The following is a 19,161-nucleotide window of genomic DNA, read 5'->3' as shown; positions in this document are numbered from 1 at the left end:
TGATTGCTTTGTCTGAGCCTACCTTAACCACTTAACCCCCGGACTATTATGCAGGTAAAGGACCTGGGCAGTTTTTGCGATTCGGCACTGCGTCGCTTTAACTGACGGTCGTGCGTCGTAGCTTCCAAACAAAATTGGCGCTTTTTTTCCCCACAAATAGAGTTTTATTTTGGTGGTATTTGATCACCTCTGCGTTTTTTTGCGCTATAAAAAAAAATAGAGCGACATATTTGAAAAAAAAAACTATTTTTTACTTTTTGTTTTAATAAATATCCCCCAAAAATATATATAAAAAAAAAAATTTTCCTCAGTTTAGGCTGATACGTATTCTTCTACATATTTTTGGTAGAAAAAAATCGCAATAAGTTTGCGCAAAAGTTATAGCGTTTACAAAATAGGGGATAGTTTTATGGCATTTTTATTAATATTTTTTTTTTACTAGTAATGGCGGCGATCAGCATTTTTTTTAGTGACTGCGACATTATGGAGGACACATCGGACACTTTTGACACATTTTTAGGACCATTGTCATTTTCACAGCGAAAAGTGCTATAAAAATGCACTGATTACTGTGAAAATTACAATGACAGTGAAGGGGTTAACCACTAGGGGGCGCTAAGGGGTTAAGTGTGCCCTAAGGGAGTGATTCTTACTGTAGGGGGGCGTGGCTGTAGGTGTGACGTCACTGATCGTCGTTCCCTATATCAGGGAACAGACGATCAGTGACACTGCCACAGAGAAGAACGGGGAAGGTGTGTTTACACACACCTCTCCCCATTCTTCATCTCCTGTGACACCATCGCGGCGCATGTGCGCGATCCACGGCTGGGTTCTTAAAGGCGACGTACCTGTACGTGCCTGTGCCCAGTCATGCGATTCTGCCGACGTATATCAGTGTTAGGCAGTCCTTAATTGGTTACAGAAGAAGTTCATTCAAATATTCAGGGACTGTATTGTATTGTATCCAGCCACTGTTAAGTAACTGAACACTTTGGAAAAAAGTATATGATGTACAGTATTCTGTACATGGTGCAGGAGTGTGTAAGGCAGAAAAAGGGGTTGGGGAGTGCCAAAGTCAGTGTCGGGTTTAGGATACATAGCGCCGACTGCATGGGTCCAGGGTGTTTTCAAAGATCAGGAGTATGTAATGCACAGAGGGCTGTAGTTAGTGCTGGGTTTAGGAGTACATGACACACAAAGAGCAGGGTCCAGGAGTACATAATACACAGAATGCAGGGAAAGGAATATTATGCACAACATGCAGGACTCAGGCATATGTAATGCACAGAATGCAAGGGACAGAAGTATGTAATGCACAGAATGCAAGGGACTGGTGTGTTGTGCACAGAATGCAGGGGACAGGCGTATATAAGGCATAGCATGCAGGGGGCAGGTGAGTTATGTACAGAACACAGGGGACAGGAGTACAGTAGGTGCACGCGATATTGTGTCAATCTCGCTCCCTTTCTCGGCGAGATTGAGCACCTACGAGCCCCATCGCGGGAGCCAGCGCCGAGCTGGCTTGCCGCGATAGAGACAAAGCCGTCATAGAAGCGACGGGAGATCCGACTTGGATTCCCGCCAATTCTACACGTGTGAGGCGTTTGTTATGAATCCTGAGGGGGAAGTCCCCGCCGGATTTTAAATAAAAATCCGGCATGGGTTCCCCCCTCAGGAGCATACCGGGCCCATAGGTCTGTTATGGGTTGTAAGGAGAGCCCCCCCTACGCCGAAAAAACGGCGTAGGGGGTCCCCCTACAATCCATACCAGACCCGTATCCAAAGCACGCTACCCGGCCGGCCAGGAAAGGAGTGGGGACGAGCGAGCGCCCCCCCTCCTGAGCCGTACCAGGCTGCATGCCCTCAACATGGGGGGGTTGGGTGCTCTGGGGCAGGGGGGCGCACTGCGGCCCCCCACCTCAGAGCACCCTGTCCCCATGTTGATGAGGACAGGGCCCCTTCCCGACAACCCTGGCCGTTGGTTGTCGTGGTATGCGGGCGGGAGGCTTATCGGAATCTGGGAGCCCCCTTTAATAAGGGGGCCCCCAGATACCGGCCCCCACCCTAAGTGAATGGATATGGGGTACATCGTACCCCTAACCATTCACCTGTAGGAAAAATGTCAAAGTTAATAAACACACCACACAAGGGTTTTTAAAATAATTTATTTTTCTGCTCCGGAGGCTCCCCCTGTCTTCTTTATTAGCTCTTCTACCAGGGGGAGCTTCTTCTTTGACGTCTTCGGGTGGGTGGGGGCCGCCGTCTGGTTCTCTTCCACCGCCGGGGGGGTCGCTTTTAAAAAAGCCCCCACCCCCCGGCGGGTTTCCTCCGGCGTCTTCGGCGGGGGGGGCTTCTTCTTCCGCTATCCCGACGGGTCTTCTCCGCTATCCGGGGGTCTTCTCAACTCTCCGGGGGTCTCCTTCTATGTTCGCCCGCTCTCCGCTGTTGACTCGGCGCACCCCGGTTCTTCCTCCAGCTGTCCGGTGCCTTCTCCTTCAGCGCTGAACGTCTATCTTCTATTTCCGTGCTGTGACGTATTCTTCTTCTTCCGGGCTGTGACGTCATCTTCTTCACTTCTCCAGATGTTGACACGCCGGCTCTTCTCGCTGAAATGGCAGGTGCGCTGCTTTCATCGGACCTATATATCCCATGTGGGTAGGTATCACATGGGTAGGTACAGAGCATGATGGGACTGTGAGGCCTATATAGGTCCGATGAAAGCAGCGCACCTGCCATTTCAGCGAGAAGAGCCGGCGTGTCAACATCTGGAGAAGTGAAGAAGATGACGTCACAGCCCGGAAGAAGAATACGTCACAGCACGGAAGAAGAAGATAGACGTTCAGTGCTGAAGGAGAAGGCACCGGACAGCTGGAGGAAGAACCGGGGTGCGCCGAGTCAACAGCGGAGAGTGGCGAACATAGGAGACCCCCGGAGAGTTGAGAAGACCCCCCGGATAGCGGAGAAGACCCGTCGGGATAGCGGAAGAAGAAGCCCCCCCCCGCCGAAGACGCCGGAGGAAACCCGCCGGGGGGTGGGGGCTTTTTTAAAAGCGACCCCCCCGGCGGTGGAAGAGAACCAGATGGCGGCCCCCACCCACCCGAAGACGTCAAAGAAGAAGCTCCCCCTGGTAGAAGAGCTAATAAAGAAGACAGGGGGAGCCTCCAGAGCAGAAAAATAAATTATTTTAAAAACCCTTGTGTGGTGTGTTTATTAACTTTGACATTTTTCCTACAGGTGAATGGTTAGGGGTACGATGTACCCCATATCCATTCACTTAGGGTGGGGGGCCGGTATCTGGGGGCCCCCTTATTAAAGGGGGCTCCCAGATTCCGATAAGCCTCCCGCCCGCATACCCCGACAACCAACGGCCAGGGTTGTCGGGAAGGGGCCCTGTCCTCATCAACATGGGGACAGGGTGCTCTGGGGTGGGGGGGCCCCGCAGTGCGCCCCCCTTCCCCAGAGCACCCAACCCCCCCATGTTGAGGGCATGCAGCCTGGTACGGCTCAGGAGGGGGGGCGCTCGCTCGTCCCCACTCCTTTCCTGGCTGGCCGGGTAGCGTGCTTTGGATACGGGTCTGGTATGGATTGTAGGGGGACCCCCTACGCCGTTTTTTCGGCATAGGGGGGGCTCTCCTTACAACCCATAACAGACCTAAGGGCCCGGTATGCTCCTGAGGGGGGAACCCATGCCGGATTTTTATTTAAAATCCGGCGGGGACTTCCCCCTCAGGATTCATAACAAACACCGCACACGTGTAGAATTGGCGGGAATCCAAGTCGGATCTCCCGTTGCTTCTATGACGCGCTTGCTGGGATGTGCTGTCACTATTCCAGTGAGTGCGAGATGTCGGCGAGATCTCGGCACCATGTCGCCGAGAATCAGCGCGATGCTGTCGTGCTAAAAACACAATATCACAAACACCTACTGTATGTAATTCACAGAATATAGGGGACAGGTGTGTTATGGACAGAATGCAGGGGACAGGCATATATAATGCATAGAGTGCAGGGGACAGGTGTGTTATGTACAGTACAGAATGCAGGGGGCAGGCTTGTTTAACGCACAGAATGCAGGGGACAGGAGTGTGTAATGCATAGTAAGAGTCAGGAGTACAAAACAAGCAATACTCTCCCCTACGTTACCCTTTAAGCAGATAAAATCACACTCCCTCCCCTCCAAAAAAAGAAACAAATCCAGGACTACTTTGCAAAAATGCTCTTCCTCCTTCAAGCACCAATTCCCCCCACCCCACCCAAATACCTCTCCTAGCAAATAACCTCCCCCTAAGCCCCCACAGATCTTCTTCTGCCCCCCAAATCCCCCCTCTCAGCACAACTGCACTAATACTCCAACTCAAAATCCCCATCCCACATCTAACATAAAGTCACCCCACCCCTCCATCCCTGCACAAACCCTTCTTCCCCTTTTTCAAAACCCTCCATGATGAATCCTGCCCCCCATCCCTAAACCCCCTCCCAGAAAAATCCTCTTTCCATGATTAGCACAAATCCTCTCCCCCAAGCACCCCCCCCCATTCTGAGTCACATCCTCTCCCCCATCCTCCCCAGCACAAATCTTCTTTCCCTCAAAGATCACCAGCTCCAGCACTTGTCTGTTCCCCAGTTCACAAATCCCCCCCTCCCAGTACAGACCCTAAAAACACAAATCCTCTCTCCTTCTAATTTTGGTGGGACCTTCCCCAGATATGAACAAATATGCACTATAGAAGGCTGTTTGAAACTCGTGTTCCATGCTCGTTTGCCTCACCACATTTACAACGCACTGCAGTTGTGTTCTGCAGTGGGTGTCAATGTTAAAATGGAACTTATGAGTGAAAGGAAAAACCATCACAATTGGCCTGATTAGACAACAATCATCTTTGGTCTATAAACATACCTGGATTGGATATGAAATCCGTCCTCCCACCATAAGTTCTGTCCCCTCCCAAAGTGCCCCCTAGCACAGACCCCCCCCCAAATCAAAGGGATGATGGCAGAGGGAACGATTGTGGCACATGCGACCCACATTTGGGTGTTAACATTAAGATCCACTGCAAAACACAACTGCAGTGCGTTTTAAATGTGGTGCGGCAAACGAGCATGGAACACGAGTTTCAAACAGCCTTCTATAGTGCATATTTGTTCATATCTGGGGAAGATATCTGGGGAAGGTCCCACCAAAATTAGAAGGAGAGATGATTTGCGTTTTTAGGGTCTGTACTGGGAGGGGGGATTTGTGAACTGGGGAACATACAAGTGCTGGAGCTGGGGATCTTTGAGGGAAAGAAGATTTGTGCTGGGGAGGATGGGGGAGAGGATTTGACTCACAATGGGGGGGGGTGCTAGAAGGGAGGACGTTTCTTGTCGGAATTTCCAATCGTGTGTATGCGGTATTAAAGCCACGTTTAACACACAAGCATCAAGCACAGAGATGTTTCCAAAACATTGCAGTTAAGGGGGCATTTAACATACACACTGTATATAAAAGAAAGTGATTAAACATGGCCGAAAGATCTACATTATGCCTATTTAACAGGAACTGTTATCAACTGATGGCTTACTTATCAAGTTATAGATATTAAATAATGTGTAACCACCATACATATGTAAGAAGGAAAATTAGAGACCTGACATCCTTATCCCTATTGTAAAAAAAAAACTACCAATATGCGAAAAAAAATTGCAAAAATACACCTTGGGCTTGATCCACAAAAGGGATACGCCGGCGTATCTACTGATACGCCGTCGTATCCCTGTTTCTATCTATGGAACTGATCCACAGAATCAGTTTCTCATAGATAGGCAGAAGATCCGACATGTGTAAGGGACTTACACTGTCGGATCTTAGGATGCAGTACTGCAGCCGCCGCTGGGGGCATTTCTCGTCGAAATCCAGCGTCGGGTATGCAAATTAGCACTTACGGAGATCCACAAAGCTTTTACGCTTCGTTTTTTCTCCGTAAGTATTAGTTTGCCGTCGCAAAATTAGGGCTGCTTTTACAAAGTGTAAAGTTAGTAAACCATGTAAAAGTAGACCCTTCTTTCCCGCGATGCTGTCAAATTTTTTTAAACATTTTTTTTTCCCGACGCAACTTTTTTTACCCGGCGCGATTCACAAAACTCGGCATAACGTAATTTCGTGCAATGCCCGTTGGGAAAATCGCGTCGAGAGCATGCGCAGTACATCCGGCGCGGGAGCGCGCCTAATTTAAATGGGACTCGCCCCATTAGATTGGGCACACCTTGCGCCGGCCGGATTTAAGTTACACCGCAGAAAATTTCTAGGTAAGTGCTTTGTGGATAGGGCACTTAGGTAGAAATTTTCCGGCGGTGTAACTTAAATCCCAATTTTTAAGTTACACCCGCTGGCTGTGGATCTGGCCCCATATTTCTAAGGCCATGAACAAATAACCACCTGTATCGTGAGCATGTACTTGAGTTGTATCTTAGTGATCAGAATTCACATGAGTATCCTCTTGTATGAGACTAATCAATGACTTGATATGATCTGCTTCTTAATATGTAGAGCCCAAGTTACATTTCAGACTTGTTAAACAAACCGATAGTATCTTGAGGTTGAAAGGTAATTACCTGGAGATTAGATTCTACCCTTTATTTTACTGAAAAGATTTGAAACAGCTATTTGTCAGTTAAGCTGGAAAACATCATAGTGATTCTCATGCATTATAAGTGGCCACTACAACATAAAAGTATCTCTCTTAGACCATGGTCAAGTGCTTGTGTGTTTATTTATTGCAGCACAGATGAAAAAAACTAAATCCATGTTCCTCTGCTCATTAGCATACTATGATTCTTATTTAGTTCAGTTTTGTTCAATTTATAAATATATTTATATATACAGTATCTCACAAAAGTACTTACACCCCTCACATTTTTGTAAATATTTTAATATATCTTTTCATGTGACAACACTGAAGAAATTACACTTTGCTACAATGTAAAGTAGTGAGTGTACAGCTTGTATAACAGTGTAAATTTGCTGCCTTTGGCATGGTGTCACCTCTGGCGGGTGACACCCGACCTGGGTGCGGAGCGCAACCCCATAGCACTGCTACTGACACCCCCCATGTTTTGACACCCGGGGCAAAACGTCTCCCCCTGCTCCCTCTTGGTATGCCCCTGCTAGGATGTGCCTCACATCCTGCCCTCGCTCCTTCACAGGGTGACCGGGGTGGGGCAGTGCCTGGTCAGTATTCGCACTATAAGACGCAGGGACATTTTCCCCCATTTTTGGGGGGGAGAAAGTGCGTCTTATGGTGCGAAAAATACGGTACTATTCACTGTATGACAGTACATTAATTTCAGCTTGAGCATTGAGCTTAACAATGTACAAAAACCTCAGCTGTGTTTGGTGTACCACAGTCTATACAATTGGATATTTTATTAGGCATTCCTAATAAAAAGAAGATGACATTAACTAAGAATTTACAAGCAGCTAGATGGCTATTCAAATCCAATGTTATATGGGTTTTGGTAGTATTTTCAAAATGATCCTGCATTTAATAGTTATTACAAATAAAATGTGGCAATAAAATCTGATTTTATGAAATTCAGAAATATCTACATCCTGCCAAGGAAAGTGATCTATTTTTTTCCCCAGAAGTCATATTTTTGTTTTGATAAGTGGTTTTATTTATGAAATTTGTTGTAACATGCACCTCCAACTGATATCTCTGGATGTGCAGATATAAAATACATTATATGAGCAATGTTATAATATATATTTTTAGAAAAGTAAACTGTAAACAGTCTAGGAAAAAAAAATAGACCATTAGGAAAAGAGCATAAACCTTTGTTTATTTTTTTCTATCCAAGTCTAGTGCTGTACTCTGAGGTTACGATTGTGTTACATATGTGCATTACAGTAAACTATATGAGCATATGATGAACAAAAAAAATACATACCCAGTACCATTCCCAGTTTCCTTCTTGGTCTAGTGGCACGGGTCCTTTTGAAGCAGAATAACAGTCTGGGTCATTCTTCCCCTTTCCTGTTAGCCAAGCCTATCTTTGACACACCCCTCTCCTCAGGAGGTACATTATGATGCAGCCTAGGCTAATGTCTAATAATGCAATGACACCACCAAAAAAATAGAGAAAGCACCTGTGATGTCACTGGAATGGCTGGTAGACTGCAGTAAAAAATATCTATAGGAGGTGTCTTGTTCAAAAATAAAAAATATATATGATGGGACTTTGGAGGGTTAAGAGTGGCCACTGTTGGAATGATAGCTGGCATTCTATTTTAGGTCATGGAATGTGACTGAGGTTCCAGTTTTACCCAGTGCTGTACATTTGTCTCGTATTTCTGTCTACAAACAACACTGGGCAGAACGTAAAGGAGCCTGAACGCCTAACTCTTTTGCCACATATACACGATCGGATTTCTGATGGAATAAAGTCCAATGGAATTTTTGGTCGGAATTACGATGAAGCTGACTTTCATCAGTCTTGCATACACACAAGGAGGCAGATCCACAGAGCGAGTACGCCGGTGTATCTACTGATACGCCGGCGTACTTTCAAATTTCCCGCGTCGTATCGTTGTTTTGAATCCTCAAAATAAGATACGACGGCTTCTGGGTTAGATCTGACAGGTGTACGTCTTCGTACGCCTTCGGATCTAAGATGCAATTCTTCGGCGTCCGTTGGGTGGCGTTCATGTTGTTTTCCGCGTCGGGTATGCAAATTAGCCATTTCCGACGATCCACGAACGTACGAGCGGCTGTCGCATTTTTTTACATCGTATGTAGTCGGCCTTTTCCAGCGTATAGTTAAAGCTGCTATTTCGTTGCGTATAGTTAAACCTGCCATGTTAAGTATGGCCGTCGTTCCCGCGTTTAATTTGAATTTTTTTCTTTGCATAAGTCGTTCGTGAATCGGGATAGACGTAATTCACGTCTATGTTAAAAAAATTACGTCCTTGCGACATCATTTAGCGCAATGCACAGCGGGAAATTTAGGGACGGTGCATGCGCAGTTCATTCAGCGCGGGGACGTGCTTCATTTAAATGAAACACGCCCCCCTACTCGCCGATTTGAATTAGGCGCTGTAACGCCGCGAGAGATACACTACGCCGCCATAACTTACGGTGCAAATTCTTTGTGGATTCAAAGCTGCCAAAAGTAAGTTACAGCGGCGTAGCGTATCGCGCATACGCTGCGCCCATCTAATTGTATGTGGATCTACCCCTATCAGACTAAATTCTGACTGTGCCAAATTGCGGTGATGTAAAACACTACGACGAGCCGAAAAAAATTAAGTTCAATGCTTCCGAGCATGCGTCGACTTGATTCTGAGCATGCATGGATTTTTCTCCGATGGAGTTCCACACAGACGATCGGAATTTACTATCGTTTTTTTTTTTCATCGGAAAAATGTAAAACTTGTTCTATTTTTTTACACCAATGGAAAAAAGTCAGATGGGGCCCACACTCAAGTCCATCGCACTTTTTTCATCGAAAAAAAAAACGATCGTGTGTACACAGCATTAGTTTTATGTCACTTTCAAAAATTTAATTTCCTACCTTTTGTCAATTTCTGCTTCTTATTGCATACAGCCCATCATTTCTCTGACCCTTATTTCAATGCCCCTCCTACCCCAGACCACTGGTTTGTAGCATTCTCACTGTAGTTTTTTTTTTTTTTTTTTTTACCAGCAACAACCTATTTACATCTGCACTGGCTACAGTGGGAGGACCCAGGCTACTCAGACTCCCAGTCTGTCCTGGCCACTATGAGTGTTACTTGGATTGAAAGTTGGTGCATTTGGAGACAAAAAAGAGATACACACCTGTGATCCACTATAATCCCATTAGCAATTTCAATCACTTCCTGCAATTCTATCCCATTGCATGATCTGACTTGTATAGTTTTTTTATTGTGGTTCTGGATATGATGTTGGCAAATCAGTAAGCCCACCTCTAAGTGCCCAGGCAAAGATGCAATTTATTTTACAAGTGATAAGGTTAAGACAATTTTAAAATGGTAATTTCTACAGAAATTGTTAAGTGCAGAAAAAAAACATGCTTGTTTTTGTAGTGCCTAAGGATTGGAAGTATTGGACATTTTTTTTAAATATCCAGGACTTTAGCGCTAAAGCTTGTTTTTTCTAGGTCTGAAACCTAAAGTGGACCTTTCCCCTTTTACTAAACTTTACATCAGCATACATCACTGCATCCTGATGTGAAATCATCTAACACTGATTTTTAAATCTAAAAATCAAATACATTTTTTGCATCCACTTCCTAGCTCCCCCCAAAGGCACTAGGGATGCCACAAAAATACCCCCTAGAAAGGTAACATCTCTAGTGCCTTCAGGGAGATCTCATACCTAAGCTGCGAGATCTTGCAGTATTCTGATGATACTGCATACATGTCAAATATTTTTTATATTGACGGCGCAGGGACACTGGCTGCATAGAGACAGCTTGCAAATGGATCAACACAAGAAGGAAAGGCAGCGTGGACATAGGTAAATATACTTGTTTATATATTACTGCCATTTTGTTGTGGCGGGGGGGGGTTAACCGTTCACCGATGGTCTAATGTGCGTACACACCATCAGTTCAAAAACCGATCGGGTCAGAACGTGGTGACGTAAAACACACGACGTGCTGAAAAAAGTTCAATGCTTCCAAGCATGCGTCGTCTTGATTCTGAGCATGCGCGGGTTTTGAACCGATGCTATTGTGTACTAACCATCGGTTTTGACCGATGGTCAGCCGTTCATCGGTTTCGATTTTAAAGCAAGTTCTCTAATTTTTGTCCGAAGGACAACAGACTGATGGGCCATACACACGGTCGGTTTGGACGATGAAACTGGACTTCAAGCCGTTTTCATCGGTTTGGACCGACCGTGTGTACGCGGCCTTAAAGCCAGGCAAGCCCAGTTATTGGTACTTTTAGAAGGTGGGATGTAATTACAGCCTCCATGTGTGTTGACATTTTTTTTCTAGTAGTCCAGCCTTAAGCCCTGTACACACGGGCTAGAATTTTGTCAGGAAAATAACTCGGTTTTTCCTGATGAGATTCTTGGCAAAAATCTCTTGCCGCCCGAGACTACAGACACTCCATTCAAAAGAACCACCGTTCTTTTGAATGGAACAAACGGGGTGATGTCATCGACTACAACGAGCATGCGCTCGTCACATTTGATGCCATCGCCGCCATCTTGCTACACCCTACCTATGCCTAAGAAGTTACCGCGCATGCGTCAAAGTCATTTTGAGCATGCGCGGGTTTCCGCGGCGACAGGTAAGTATACACACTCTCGGGTTTCTCGGCAGGCAAACACTGCCAAGAATCTCACGATGAGAAAATAGAGAACATGTGCAGTTTTCTTGTCAAGAAACCTAAAAAGCCTCGTACACACGCTCAGTTTACTCGGCAAGAAAGCTCTGCCAGCAGTTTTCTTGCTGGTTTTCTTGCTGGTTCTTGAGTAAACTGAGGCCCCGTACACACGGCCGAGGAACTCGACGTGCCAAACAAATCGAGTTCCTCGGCCAGTTCAGCCCTGAAGCCGCCGAGGAGCTCGGCGGGCCGAGAGCTCCCATAGAACAACGAGGAAATAGAGAACATGTTCTCTATTTCCTCGTCGAGCTCCTCGTCGGCTTCCTCGGCCGAAAGTGTACACACGGCCGGGTTTCTCGGCAGAATTCAGCCAGAAACTCGGTCGGAAGCTGAATTCTGCCGAGGAAACTGGTCGTGTGTACGGGGCCTCAGCAACCTCTGAGTTTGACACTACCTTTTCACAATTATTACTTATCCTCTTTTGGAGGGAAGAGCCTTGATTGTCCTACTTTTGTGATGTGAAATAAGCATACAAAAATTCCAAAAAGTATATATAAACATATATGAAGCTAAACAGTAACTTGACCAATCATCATCTACCGACCAATTACATATTTATTTTTGGTGGACTTAAACATAGTTTTCCTGCACTATCTTCTAGTTAGTATTATACATGTTGTTTGAGCTTGAATTATGCATTAAGATACTTTAGAAACATTAAAAGTCAGTCTTTGTAAGCCAACCTAATCCTCCCAAAATAATTCATATTTTGTGGCTAATTCAAAAGCTCATTCCATTCATGATTAATGATGGAGCTACATTTTCTTTTAAGGCATAAAAAAATAAAGCATATTAATGCCAAATAATTCAACAATGAAATATAAACTGTATTTATGTAATGAGGTGGAAGACAAAAGGTAATCATACTCTAGATCCAGCCTACCGGGAGAAGACCCGTGGCATAATACAGAGCAGAATAATGATTGTGGAACAAAAGTACAGAAAAGTACTTTTTTATTTGTACATTTTTTCCCCCTACAACTCTTTTCAAATAAAGCTAAATTCAGATGAGATTCATGTGCTTGTTCTAAGCATGCAGTCTGCCTCTGTCTGAACTGTACCGTTTTGCTGTACTGTATACCTTTGAACACAACATTTTATTTTCCGAATAAAATGCAATGGGACAATCTTTTTTCACTTCCTTGTCTTAGTAGCTGGAAGATAACACTTCGTATGAGGCATTAAATCTACAAGAGAGTAAAAATAAGACTTTTTCATCAACATGGAAGGCGATTCACAATCCTCCGCTACAGACTCGTAACAATTTAAAATACTGTAATAATGAAAGTGCTGGAGATTAACATAAAATACGCTAACTGGGTTTGTATACGTTTTTACAGCTGTAATAACTTGTAAAACAAACTGGCTTTTGAAGTATGTTTTAAAGCTTTTTGATGAGACAGACATTATTGTGTTAGGACACAAATAAACCCAGTGAATATATGTGTGCCTGCAATAATACGACTAATAAAGAAAGTAATTAAATATTACTTATCTCATGATAACAAGTTATAGGCAACTTCAGACCATAAAGAAATCTAATTTAAACAGTAGACTATATTGACTAAATTAAAGCCTTGTCACGGTAGTATGGGGTACTTTGTTTTTTATGAATCTAGTGTTTCTGTATTAGAATAATTTTAATTATATAGGTTTCTTTCAGCATATATAGCAAGTGACCCCCATTGTTTTTCCATAAAACTCTCCCAATGTTTTTCAATAATTGTGTTTCAAGACTGATTTCTGTGTATGCTAGTTGTAATGTATTTTAAAATAAACACATGAGGATAGATTTATGAGGCTGAAATTGTTGACCTCTAAAAAGGGCACGAGTTTGGAAATGACTGTCTACTTAAAGTAGAACTATGGCCTCTCATTAAAAAGTATGCCTGCTAGTAAAGTCCACTTAATGCATCATCCTGTGATGGGGTGGCAACAATGTTGCACTACTTCTTTATTCAGAGGCTGTATCTAATGTACTACAGAGGGATGAAAAAATGTTACAGGGGTTAGACTATCCTCTGTCTTTGCTGATTCACAAGACTATACCGTTTCAGTCAGCACCTGGCCACACCAAGCCCTGCCCACTGCTCTGTGGATTGGCAGCTCTGCTTGTTGCTAAAACTATCCCACTGTGAGCTGCAGTGTCTGGGAGGGGTGTGTGTAAGGGTCAAATAAAGGAGGAGTTGGCTTAGGCAATGCTAAAGAAGTTTTCTGTTTACTTTATGAAACTTGTACATCACATAGAACTAGATTTTCATCTTGCTTAGACTGTCATATAAGATCATTTGGCCTTTAGAATGAATCAATAATGGTGCAATGTAGGATTTTGTGATTTGGTTCACATTTATAAAGGGTCTTTTTCAGATTGCCCTGTGTATTTAGGGTTGTTTTTTAACTAATTAGCTGGATAAAAACAATTGGTTGATGCATCGGCCTTATCTCTATATATATTTAATTAATGATTTTGCATTTAAATCTTTATATTTTCTTGATTTCAGTGTATATTACCCATTGGGACACAGCTCTTATGACATGGAAAAGAAAGACCATGGTGGAATACGTTTGGAACAGTAGCTTGTTGTTTTACTATAATTAGACCCTATAGGCACTTAGTTTTGGTCCCCTAAATAACATCCTTGTGTTAGGATCACTTGATTTACTTGTTTTACTGGTCCTAACCTGGCTTGGCATAATGTGTAAACAACCTTATGCAAGATGGCTATTTCTACTTAGGGAAACAAAAGGGTAGCCAGTAAATATAGAGTATATACTGTGCTTTACATTTTGGGTCTATAAGCCTACTTTGTCTAATGGTATATATGGCCCTGAGAACGTGAATAGTGACACCATTTCATGGAGGTTGTAAACCATTACACACCACCTTTCCCTACAGGTAAGCCTGCATGGTTTAGGAAATATTTACCATATCGCTTGCACCGACGTCCTGGGGGTGGAGACAGGGAGTGCGGGGGAACGAGAAGGTGCAGGTGCCTGTAGTCCAGGTAGGGTCTCTAGAAGCACAGGAGACCTCTTGAACACTGAAGCTGCAGCAGTAATGTCAGATCCGTTTTAGGGGAGATCAGGCAGGGGAAACAGGTGCAGGCAGGAGTCGGCAGCAGAGAAGGTACCAAATCAGGAGACAAGATCAAGGTTAAAGTCCAAGCCAGGGTCAGTATAGAAGGCAGAGGCAGATAAGCAGGTAGGGAGGATCCGAGAAGGGTAGTCAAACAAGCCAGGTGTTTTCAGGAACAGGTCAATCCGGTAGTCAGCAAACAGGAACTCGGGTACTAGCTGAAAGACAGTCCAGCACTGACACACAGTTAGGTTCACACTTAAATAGGTCGCCGCGCGCCGGGATTGCCAGGGGCGCGCATGCGCACAAGCGGGTGTGCACACGGGCGTGCACATGCATGTTTTGAGTCCTATGCGTCCCAGTCTAGGCCGAGAATTCCTTGTAGACACCCAGAAATGGGGATTTGTTGCACTGGTTCTCTGAAAATACCAGTTGTTCCCCTGTTAAATGCCTGACCTCATTGCCCCTACAGCTTCCAATCATCTATCTAGTAACAGAGACCAGTAGTTGTTTTAATTCCTCTTAGAGAATATGTATAAAGGTTTATTCATTAATATTATATGATCAGAACTAACAAAATATTTATGAAAGAAAACATTTTAGTTGGGTAAATGTTAAATATTGAAAATTAATATTAGGAAGGCCATTCACCAGGTTGAACTTTTTATGATTGTCTAACTATCTGTTGCAAACAGCCTGTTTAGGGAACTCAGTAGCTCAAGCTGACATTTACATACACTATTTAATATATCTGAAAACAAATGTATCCCATATTGTACAATTCTGTCTAAGTATCGAATCAGACAATGTGAGTAGGTAAGTTTTGATGTGCTGTGTTTGCAGATAGGCCATGTTGCTTTGGGGAAACTTGGGATCCTTTGTGATGTATTTCATTTGTAAACTAAGATTGTATATGAATAGGTAAAATACAGATATAAACAATCAGTTAAAGTAATTTTCTATACTTAATAAATGATGTCAAAAGCATAATACTTTCCCCCTAAACTACAGGGTTCTGTAATTAAATGCTGCTAGAAACTGATGCAAAGTTTGCAGGACAGCAATTGCCACACAAGAATAAGATGCAGTGTCAGACAAAATGAATGAATGCAAAAAAAAAAAATCTTTTAGAAAGGTATTAATAAATAAGCCCTTACAAATATACCAATTACTACATTTTTACATGTTCAAATGCACGTTAAAAGGTTTGCTTAAGGCCCCGTACACACGATAGAATCTATCCGCAGATAAATCCCATCGAATGGGTTTCTGCGGATAGATTCTATGGTGTGTACACTCCGGCGGATATTTATCCGCGGATATTTCCGAATTCCAGCAGATAAATATTTGTCGACATGCACAGAATATCTATCTGCTGGAATCGGATCCCACGGATGGATCCGCTCGTCTGTACAGACTCACCGGATCCATCCGTCCAAAGGGATTCCCCGCACGCGTCGTAATGATTTGACGCATGCGTGGAATTCCTTATATGACAGCGTCGCGCCCGTCGCCGCGTCATAATCGCGGCGACGGCGCGACACGTCATCGCCAGAGGATTTCGGCGCGGATTTCAATGCGATGGTGTGTACACGCCATCGCATAGAAATCTGCTGAAATCCTCGAGAGGATTTATCCGCGGATACGGTCCGCTGGACCGTATGCGCGGATAAATCCTCTTGTGTGTATGGGGCCTTAGAAGTAAAATAGAAGAGCTAAAATACATGTGTCCCTGGAACACATACTACACCAGGCTCACTACACTGCTGGTCATGGAATAAACATGCCAATTAGTGGTGGTTACATATTATCTGCTGGCAGGGAGAATGAGCCAACCAGCCAATGTCCTCTTTGCCTCTACTTTGGTCACATGTCCAGCAGTTAAGAGAACCAGGAGCATTCTCCAAGATAACTAATCTTTTGAACACATCTTTTACTAATTCAATCTACCTAGCCAAGCATAGCTTACAAGTTAACGTGTTATGTGATGCAGAATACGTCAATAGTGACCTCCTTCTAAAATCGAGAGTTGCCTTTGCTTCAGTATTTTTTAGGATTATACTAGTTACTAGTCTGCAGAAAAAGGAGTCATGTCTACTCCAGGTCAGTGACCAAGAAAATATGGAAGTCACTGGATCAGAATGATGGCCAGGCAATTCAAGTTTTTAAAAGGAGAGGTCAGAAATTGCATATTACTCCATATTTTATCTGTACAGATTTCCTTTAACAAATCAAAAATAGTCTTATGCAAATCATTTCACGGTAGTGTCTGAATTTCACTGGGATCACACTTTGCTGTTGAAATATAATAGCATTTTCAGAAGCAACAACATAAAACATATTAGTTTGCACCCAAATCTAAAGCCAAGATTACTGTATGCATCCATCAATAATACTTCTCTGCATACTTTTCTCCTTTATCCTTGCTGGTTGATAAAACCTTTATCAGTGTGATTGTACCAGTAACTAAAAGGGGTTTTATGATGGAATATGTGAAGTATTGTGTGAGAGTGCCATTCCATTCTAAATTACCAGCGGCAGAAATCTTCGTTCTGTGAGTGGGATTAGCCTCATATGGCTGTATCACCATCAAATATAAAACCCTATTTGAAAAATAAATTTAATGCGTGCTTAGACACACTTTCCAAAACCCAAATCCATATCCGAGTAAGAGGCTAATAAATAAAGATATGGGGGTTGTCGAAGGGACTGGAACTGAAATCTCTGCTTGAAAGAACTTACAATCTGGTTTACTGCTAGGTAGATTTCAGCAGGGTTTTATTGAATTGGAAAAGAGACTCTAAAATGTTTTTGTTACAGAAAGTTTGTGATAAAACAGAGATCAATAGAGCTAAACCTTTGTATTAGCATATTCCAAAGCATAGCAATTCTATTGGTGTTACATACTGAAAAGTAAAACGGAAAGTTAATACTTAATTTGCATTTAATTTTAACAGTTGCAAAGCAAATTAGTTCTTTTTTCAGTTCTATATATGTCTATAATTCCTGGTGAGAAATGCTGTTCTCTGCTTTTTAGGACTATGAATGCTTGAGAATAATTTTTACTGACTATTCACTATTTACAAAAATGAACCAGTACCTAGCATGCTGAATTATATTTTTTAAGGGCAACACCACTTTACATCTGCAATTAGAAACAGAGGTTTGGGTTTGCTGATCAGAGTATAAAAAGTCCAAATTTACACATGGGCTTCTATTTCCATATATTGTGTGTGATAATTTATAATGAAAAATGCAATAAAAGCGAATCAGGTAAAGATGTTTTTTTTCAGACCAATGCTTTTAAGTGGCTGGACTTAAACAGGAGCATGACAGCAAGTGCAATGCATGTAATTCCTATGTTAGTTACAATGGGTTTAAAGACATATAGGTTGTTTACATTGCAAGTAAAGTTGCACTTTGTAAGGGAATTTTCCCCAGAGCTTAGTGAATATGGTGAATTTTCACTTTGCGAAGAATATCCAATCAATTGCAAGGAGTATAAAAAAACGAGCATATGGTTGGATGATAGAAGTCAGCAGAGCTTTACCTCATTCACTATGCTCTGTGGACAATTCCCTTACAAAGTTCAACTTCCCTTGCAAAAATAACAGTCTGTAGTAAATCAGCCCATATTGTTCACCATAAAGTACAGCCTTACTTAACACATACACAGGGGCAGTCTGACCATTCTGGTACTTGGGCACTGCCCATTCCACTAGGGGGCCCCATCAGGGTTGCCAGCCTCAGTAAAACCATGGACAGTATGTAAAAATCAGTGTTTTTAAAAAAAATATCAAGATTAGAGCTGCCCCGCCTCTCCAGTACCTTTTCAGTGTGTATTCTGTGTGTATGTATACTGTGTGTGTATATTGTGTGTCTATATTGTGTATGTATACTGTATTTGTGTGTGTGTGTGTGTGTGTGTGTGTATACTGTGTGGCCCCATAATCTATTGCCTGGGGGCCCCATGATCTCCTATTGCCCAGGGCTCCATAATCTCCTATTGCCCGGGGGCCCCATAAGTTGTCAGTCTGCCCCTGCACATACACTGTATTGCCAAAGGTTTGCAAACCTCTGATTATCACACTTATAAAAGCTTGTTGGACATTCTTTCCCAAAACCATGGTCATCAGTATAGAATTACTCTCCCTTCCCCTTTCCTCCTTTGCAACTATAATATCCTCTTCTCCTCTGGGAAGGCATTCTACAAGATTGTGATGTGTTTGTGAAGTCTGGTACTGATATTGGATAAGTAAACTTTGATCACAATCTGTATTCCAGTTCATCTCAAAGGCGTTAAGTAGGGTTGAGCTCAGGGCTCTGTGCAGGCCACTTGAGCTCCTACACACCAAATTATTCAAGCTATTTCAGTGTGGACTTGGCTTTGTCCACAGGGGCACAGTCAGGCTGAAACAGAAAAAAGGGATTACCCAACTGTTGCCAGTGTGTTGCACAATTGCCTAAACTGTATTTGTATGTTGCAGCATTAATAGTACTTTTTAATGGGAAAGTGTCTAACCTCAATATCTTGGAGGTATATACACATGTTTTGGGGCATTTAACAGGTGTGATGGTCAATTGTCTACAAGCACTGAAATAAACAGTATTAATAGTGGCTTATGAGTCATTAGCGGCCGGTGTATGTCAAACCAACTTTAAATTTCAGTTTTCATTAAAGCGGAGCTCCACCCTAAAGTGGAACCCCCTG

The 19,161-nt window shown here is 43.2% G+C and overlaps 1 protein-coding gene across 1 annotated transcript in view; it reads left to right on the top strand.

Annotated features, from left to right (window-relative positions):
* Nucleotides 1-19,161, top strand: part of CLSTN2 (calsyntenin 2) — a 1,124,690-nt gene that overhangs the window by 480,889 nt on the left and 624,640 nt on the right.

Source organism: Rana temporaria, chromosome 4, assembly GCF_905171775.1.
Source record: "Rana temporaria chromosome 4, aRanTem1.1, whole genome shotgun sequence".
Lineage (NCBI taxonomy): Eukaryota > Metazoa > Chordata > Amphibia > Anura > Ranidae > Rana > Rana temporaria.
Note: the sequence above shows the minus strand (reverse complement) of the source record. Positions and strands in the feature narration are given on the sequence as shown.